Raw genomic sequence first — 8,479 nt, forward strand, 5'->3', positions numbered from 1 at the left:
AGAATACTTCATTTTGTTGATATTACTAAACGATCCAGCAGAGGGCAGAAAAACGCTAGCAAAAAGACCAAAGTAATCCCACCAGGCTCAAAGTATCCTTGTTTAATGTGAAAATACACCATTTATACTTCCTCAGTGCTACAACATCAAATGTTTAGTTCAGGAAACAATGAAAATTAAAGGACACACTTCAAACAGCCTCTTTCTATAATGTGTTAATCAGACTATGAGGAAAATAAAACAGGGAATAAAACTTCCCAATAATTAAAATTTCCTAAAAGCAAAGTAGATCCATTGTTTACACAAAGTCTGCTCCACTGGAAGTTAGACAGTCAGTTGTCTGAGATGCTGTAGGTTCTCCTACTTGAGCAGGGGGCTGGACTAGAAGACCTCTAAGGTCCCTTCCATATTCTATTCTATTCTATTCTATTCTATTCTATTCTATTCTATTCTATTCTATTCTATTCTATTCTATTCTATTCTATTCTATTCTATTCTATTCTTTCAGTTCACATGTTGAAAAGCTACTGAAATTGATTGATTGATTATGCACCATCCACTTGTTATTAACTATTATTGAGAATTTCTCTATGACAATCTGACCCTAACTTGATCTTTCTGGTCTTCCAATGGTGCATTGCCATTGTAAGCGAATCCATCTATGTTGGTCATCATCTTCTACATTTCCCAGCATTAGAGTTTCTCCAGAGAGCTAGGCTTTTGCATAATGTACCTCTTACCAAATTAATGCAAATATTGTCATTTGGGTTTTCATGTTTCGGAATCTTACAAAACTCTTCTTCAAGCAACTGAAAAAAGAATATAAGATATTGACATAAGATATTGAAATACTAGAACACTGCTGTCTTTTGGATCTATCACTAATAGCAGCAAAGGAAAAAAGCAATCAAGAAATAATCTGCAAACTAGCACTGGGTAGGGTAGTAATAAAGGCCTCTGAAAAATATTCAGGTGTCATGTGTCTATGCTTGCACAGATGGAACTGTGCACACAATATTTTCCCCACGATGTTCAATACAAACAGCAGTTGGATTTTGAAAGTACAATAGAAAGAGTATTGACACTTTTGAATTTTGGTGATCGATAAAACTCCTGAGAATATCATAAATAGCCCCCCAACCTCTGCCAACAAACAAATAAATATATCACTAAAAAAAATCAGTTCAGATTTTTTATTTGAGACACAAATAATTAGGCCCAAATTATCATATTTTGAACACATGATGTGAAATCTGAGCTCCATTGAGAAGAAGAGGACAACCAGTAATGGGATGGCTGGACTCAATTACAGTGGTGATAGGTACCAGATTAGTTACAGATCAGAAAATGGATCTGTATGGTCACAAAGGGTCAACACTGAGGTGATGGCATATACACAAACTAAAATTCAGTATAAATGTGAGTTTAGAGTACAGAAATGGATGGAAGACTTTGTCTGGCTTTTCTAAAAAGTCAAAAATTGGTGTACAAATAGCCCAGAATGAAAACTAGATTCTGAAACTTTTTTCTTGCTTTCTAGAATCAATATAAGAACTTAAAATATCTGAACCTACTGTGATTCCTGTACTATTTTTGAATTGGATAACAAATCTTTTTGCATTCACTTTATGCATTGTTGGCCATTAAAATAAGACCACGGGTATATTTCATATTGAGAAGCTTTTACAATACAGTAGTTTCAGTTACAAATTCCAGTCCAAAGAAAGGCATTCACTGACGTCAGGTAGTAATTTTTTAAAATTATCTGTGCCCTGAAGTAATTTTGTTTAGCCTTTCAGACAGATGATGTTGCAGATGATAGATACTTCTTGAAAGTTCATTTGGGTACACTTTCAATGGTATAATGCACCAATTGATTTTCATGAATCCTTCATAAAGAATGCATGGGCTGCATGTGTAGAAAGTCTATCTGTCTTTGGTGTAAAAAGTTGGCAAAGTACTGCATTTCTAAGAGATTTGGAGCTCACTCTGCTACATTGGCTGGGTTACTACCTCAAATTGCTCAAGGCCTGCTTTTTACTATCCCAGGTTTTCAAGAAATAACATGCTGTGTGGAAGCTGGTTGTGATTCAGATATCTGCTTTTTGTCTCAATAGAGATGTATTACTAATGATCAAACAGTGAACATTAGTAGGCTGGATTTGGCCCACAGGCAACCAGTTGATAAACAAATCATGTAAAGAATTTGGATGAATATGAAAAGGCCATTAAAACTGAAGCTTAGCCAGCAATGTGAGAAAACGCGTGGATGGTTGTTAATTAAACCTTTTGTTTTGCAACAATGCCAAAGCAGCTGGGAGTTGGCTAAAATGCAGACTCCAGCCTGAAGGGGTAGCCTACTTTTCGACTACCCTTTCCTCAAACTGTAATTAGGAAAGTCCAAAGTGGGATGGAGAAGTACATCCATTTACTCACCCACTCAGTTTGCGTTTCTTTTGAAAGTGAAACTCTTTTCAGCACCTGGACAGCTCCGATTTGTCTACAAATGCCTAAAGGAAGCAAGTTTTTATGTACGAATACTTTTTTTTTGAGAAAAGATTTGGGGAAGGCTTTCCTTTTTGGGGACCAATTTACATATCCATTATTATTGAAGAGGTCTTGGAAAACCACAGATGAAAGCTATAGTGCTTTCTTTACAATTTTATAACCTATGGTTGGGTTCAATTCAATTCTATAACAGGGAGGTATCATCAGCCCATCAACTAAAGATTGTCCCCTAAATCAAAGTGCATATCTACAGAGGGTATATAGGATGATGTTGCAGAAGAGAGGAAAGATCTGTACTAAAGCAGTAAACAGATAAATGGGGCTTAAGCCCATATAAAGAGTTGTATATAAACAACTCCACTCCCATTTTTTAAGATAAAAAGCGGAAAGCACATTCATACTTGCAAGATTATATTTACTACAGCCATTCTAATACTAATAGAATAGTTTTAAGCCTATGTAGTAACTGCTCTACCTTATAGGGATGGCATAAGACATTCTTGAATGAATGATCTGACTACAGTAGTTTTATCAACTACCAAGGAAGGCTTTGCATGAATAAAATATGTTCCAGTGTAAAATAATCAGTGATCCTATGTATGGGATGGGAGGAATCATTAGGCTTATTATCTCAACAGAACATGGAATATGGATTCTCAAATCTCCAGATTACTCATCATTTCTATTCCTTTCCCCCCATGTCTTCCCCCCTGGGCTATATAGTTTTTCTTCTGTGGCCAGCAACACAAAAGTTTCCATCAATACCATTCCTTCAACTCCTTTTCCAGATCTCTGCCACCATCCTCTGGTGCTCTTTTATTAAGTCATTATTGTTTTCCAACCTGCAGTCCTCCAGATGCCTTGGACTAGAATTCTGTTATATTACAGGATCTTGGCCAATCACCAAATGAAGTTTATTAAAGAACCAACATATTTTATCCTATAATAAAAAAGTTGTGGACCAAGACAATGAAGAGGGAAAAACTATAGTGCAGCATTCCATTATCTGATACCATCCAAGAATGTTGAATTACAGCTTCCATCATTCCCCATACTAGTTGGCCAATGGTTAAATAAGACCGATTCCTGAAAATTTTAGCTTATTCTTTCTCCTCATTATCTTGGATTGAAGAAACATCTTGCAGGCATTTGCCAAGTACTTGGCTGATATTTTGTCTGGTATTCCCCTGCTCCCCCCTAAATTGCTTAGAAACTCAACTTTTTAAACCTAAGCAATGTCAACTACATGTCTTAGGCTGGCTCATTACGTGGTTTTTGCAGACCCCATGTGCCCCACCCCTGCTGCTAGCATCTCTCTGCAATAGTACTACTAATGAAGCCCTGGTGCTCCTCAAGATTTTTTGAGGGCTGAGCTGTCTTAAACAATGGATTTACAGATATGAAAGCAGTACTACCTGTCTTTTGATTAGTGGCTTATAGTAGCTGAAAGACAAGTCAGAAGAACTGTAAGAATCTATGACAAGCAGGCTTCTCCCTTGTTAGTGTTAGTTAGCTCAAGGGTTTCACACAGTAATTCATATAGTCTGATTTGCCCATATCAGGAAACAGCTGGAGACCACTTAATTTTTACAATGCGAAGTATTAGGCCATAGAGGCCATGGCCTCAGGCAGCAATCCCATATTTTGAGCCTGGGAGCAGAAATTTCAGTTAGGCAATTTGGAGGGAGAAATTCTTCCCCCTTGAAAAGGACTCTCAGAATGACTTCCTCTTTCCCAACTTCTGTCCTATGGCCCAAAAAGACAAGTTACAAAATATAGAGATAAATGTAAATAAATTATTTAGCAGACAAGAGAAAGGAAAAGTACCAAAATGCTGGGCTGGACCTTTAAGGATTGCTGTTCCTCAACCATGACTGAAGAAGGAAAAACCATTTGCCATACTTGGAAGGATATAAAGTGTGTCATTTGTGGCTTGGATGCAGGGCAAGGACCTTGCATCCAGTGACCTGCCTGAGCTTTTACTCATCTTTTACCTGATTGTTTGCTTTATTTATTTATTTATTTAGTTACATTTATATACCGCCCTATTCCCTGAGGACTCAGGGCGGTTTACAGGAAATTAAAAAATCCACCATACAAAAGTTAAAAAAACCAAATTAAAAAATATTAAATTGACCCTGTATACTTAAAACCCCAATTAAAATTTCTCCTCAGCCTGGGCCCGAGAGCTCAAAGAGCCAGGTCTTCAGGCCCCGGCGGAAACAAAAATACACATTATATAAATTAAATAAATAAATAAATAAATAAATAAATAAATAAATTATTAAATGTGTATGCTGCTGCGAGTTGTGATGGGAGTTAATAATTTAATTTAATATTTGCATTTGTATACCGCCCTTTCCCTGAGGACTCAGGGCGGTTTACAGGGAATTAAAAATCAAAACATACAAAAGTTAAAACCAATTAAAAAGCATTAAATTCACCCTGTACATTAAAACCCCAGTTAAAATTTTCTCCTCAGCCTGGGCCCGAGAGCTCAAAGAGCCAGGTCTTCAGGCCCCGGCGGAATGATCGGAGGTCGGGAGCAGTCCTCAACTCTACCGGCAGCTGGTTCGAGAGGGCAGGCGCTCCCACTGAGAAGGCCCTATCCCTGGGTGTCACCCGCCGGCAATCTTTCACCGGCGGAACCCTGAGCAGACCCTCCCTGTGAGAGCGCACTGGGCGAAGGGCATTTGATGCCGGCAGCAGGTGTTCCCTCAAATAACCCGATACTCCCGTGTAACACCTCTTCTCCGCGAGCTGCATTGGCTTCCGGTTGCCTTCCGAGTGAGATTCAAGGTGCTGGTGATGACCTATAAAGCCCTAAATGGCTTGGGTCCGGATTATCTGAGGGAACACCTGCTGCCGGCATCAACTTCCAATCGTCCTGTGCGCTCCCACAGGGAGGGCCTTCTTAGGGTGCCGCCGGTGAAAGATTGCTGGCGGGTGACTCCCGGAGAGACAGCCTTCTCTGTGGGTGCGCCTGCCCTCTGGAACCAACTTCAGATGGAACTTAGGACTGCCTCCGACCTCCGCTCATTCTGCCAGGACCTGAAAACTTGGCTCTTTGAGCTGTCGGGCCTAGACTGAGGGGTTTTAATTGGGTTTTAATGTTTTAACTTTTTAAATTTTGGGCTCTAAATTTAATTAACTGTTTTAATTAACTGTTTTAAATGTTTTAACTTTTGTATGGTATGATTTTAATTGCCCTGTAAACCGCCCTGAGTCCTACAGGAATAGGGCGGTATATAAGTTAAAATAATAAATAAATAAATAAATAAATAAATAAATAAATAAATAAATAAATAAATAAATAAATAAATAAATCACACTTTCAAGTGACTCTGAGTTTGTACCAGTATTGTACCAACCTGTTCTTCCTCACTGGTCCTGATCTTATTGGCAGCACATATTGTTGAATTTGCTGTCTAAAAAAGAAAATAACAGGATATAAATCTTAAGATGCATTTGGACAACAGAATGAAGTACAAAGCAGTCAACTACATTTTAACCGGGCATCTAATTTATGGGTACAAAGAAGCCCACAGTTACGTCTCTACCATCATGTAGTGGACAGGTGCTATTTTACAGCCTAAACAGCCTAAGCTTGTAGCCTAAGTGCCATCAAACCTCTACAGGGCTTCATTCCATAAAAGTGTAGAAGACAAGAGTCTGGCTTCCAGCAGCCTATACGTATAATTTGCAATGTTATTTATTTTGCTGGCTATCTATTTTCTGTGCTTCTTGGGAACAGAAGTTATATTTCTGGTAACAATACTAGACAAAGTAGAAGTCCCATTGCCACAGGAGTACACTGCAGAAAGTAAAAAAATAAATAAATCACAGTCACAAAAACTCAGCATGTACCTTTTATTTACACAGTGGACTCATTTACTACCTTTATCACTCCCACCAGTCTGGCAGTTTCTAAGCATTGTTTGAGAACCAATTTGAAGTAATGGTTAAGACATCAGACTAGAAAATGGGAGACTGTGAATTCTAGTGCCACCTTAGGCATAAAGCCATAGGATGACCTATGGTCAGTCACTTTCTGTCAACCTAGGTAGGGAGCAATGACCAACTACTTCTCATAAAACTTTGCTAAGAAAACTGCAGGAACGTGTTCAGGCAATATCTGAGGATTGGACACAACTGAATGAGATAAAAAAACCAATTGACTGAGTATGATGGGGGTTGCATTCTACCATATTTTGAGAATACCAGTTTAGAAAAGTTGGCATTATTAAATTTATATATTACATTCATTACATTTCCAGTAGATTCATTGTGGATATTCTGTTTTCCTATGAGAATTGCCATGGCTAAATCAGGGCACAAACCTATTTTGCTAGTTATACTAAAATTTAGTACAGATTTTGTAAAATTTTAAAAAAAACAGATGGTAATTCATACTCCAAATTTGTGAATCTGAATTTGCATTTCATTTTCATCAGTCCAATTTAGCTCTCTTTTGTTTCACATTTAAATATGATCTTTTCATGAAGTCAGTAGGGTTTCTTTCATAGTTTATTTTTATAGAAAACCCATTGGTCAAGTTAAAACATTATCTTAATGTGGTTCAGTTTTTGCTTAGCAACTTATGTGAACCCAGACACAGTGAGGTAATGTATGAATCACACTACTGTGGTTTGTTTAGCAAAACATGAAACAAACCATAATTTAGGTTAGCACTGAGTGAAAACCCAACCACTGAAATCAGTGGGAGTTAACTTAGTCACAATTGATGTAAGTTCCAGGCACCTTATCTGGCCAAATGGGGTTCAGCTGGGAGCACAGCTTCCATGCTGCGCAGTATGAAAGGCAATTTGGAGAGGTGGAATATAAATGTTTCAAAATAAATAAGAAAAAAGTACCGGTATGTAAATTCAGATACATTCATCTCCTACCTACCCACCCCCATAAAATATTCAGTATGTCCAGCAAAAACAAAAACATCAGCTTATGCCTGTCCTTATAATAATTATTCTGGGGCTTTTTTTCCTGTTTGGGAGGGTGGGGTGAGGGGAGTGGGTTATTTTTTAATCTTGCATCTTTAATGAAAGAACAGCATTTCAGAATCAACAGATGGAGCTGACAGAAGGAAGACTATATCTTTTTGTGGGTGCACAAACACACACACACACACACACACACACACACACTGACACATACACACACATATTTGCAAGAGACAACACCCAGCACCAACACAGACCAAGCTTGAGACCACAATAACTCCAGCAACAGTATCTATGGTAACATAAGCTCCCATATAACTCCAGCGAGTCACAGTTAATGAAAACCTTTGAAATGGTAGCTGTTTAATTCTTTCTTTCTTTTAATTTTAGAATTCTCTAAAAAAATCATTGGCATTTAAATAATGTATGAAAAAAGCTATAATTGTATCTGCCAAAGCCCAAATTCCTACAGGAACCTCAAAGGCAACTATAGCTGAAAAGATAAAATTAAGGAGAAAAAGAGGAACCACAATTTACTATAGGAGAGCAGAAGCAATGCTGTCATCTTGACTCTTTTTGAGCCCCCAGGAGTCCCCTGTAGAAACAACACAGTTTCATATGCCTCAATGTAGGGTTTCTGGGTGTGCAGGGGGAGGGCTGTGATGGCAAAAACATGACTTCCTAGGTCCTCTGTGTGTGTGTGTGTGTGTGTGTGTGTGTCTACAATCAGGCAAGAACAGAATGAAGGCTTTTGATTCTCCCACTTTTCAATGTTTTTCGTCTCTTTTTAGAATTTTACTAATTCCTTATATATTAAAAAAATAAATCCACAAATATCAACACCAGAGGTCATGACTAATCACTTACTGTGATGGCATAGTTTCTCTCCTTGATCAGAGCCGATAGTGTGGGTAGGGTTATGTATTAGATTCAATGAGTTCATCACATGTACTCCCAAAATGCCTTTACAAGTAGTCTTCAATCTACAACCATTCATTTAACAACCATTCAGA

The sequence above is a fragment of the Vipera berus genome (assembly GCF_964194415.1).
Source record: "Vipera berus genome assembly, chromosome: Z".
NCBI lineage: Eukaryota > Metazoa > Chordata > Lepidosauria > Squamata > Viperidae > Vipera > Vipera berus.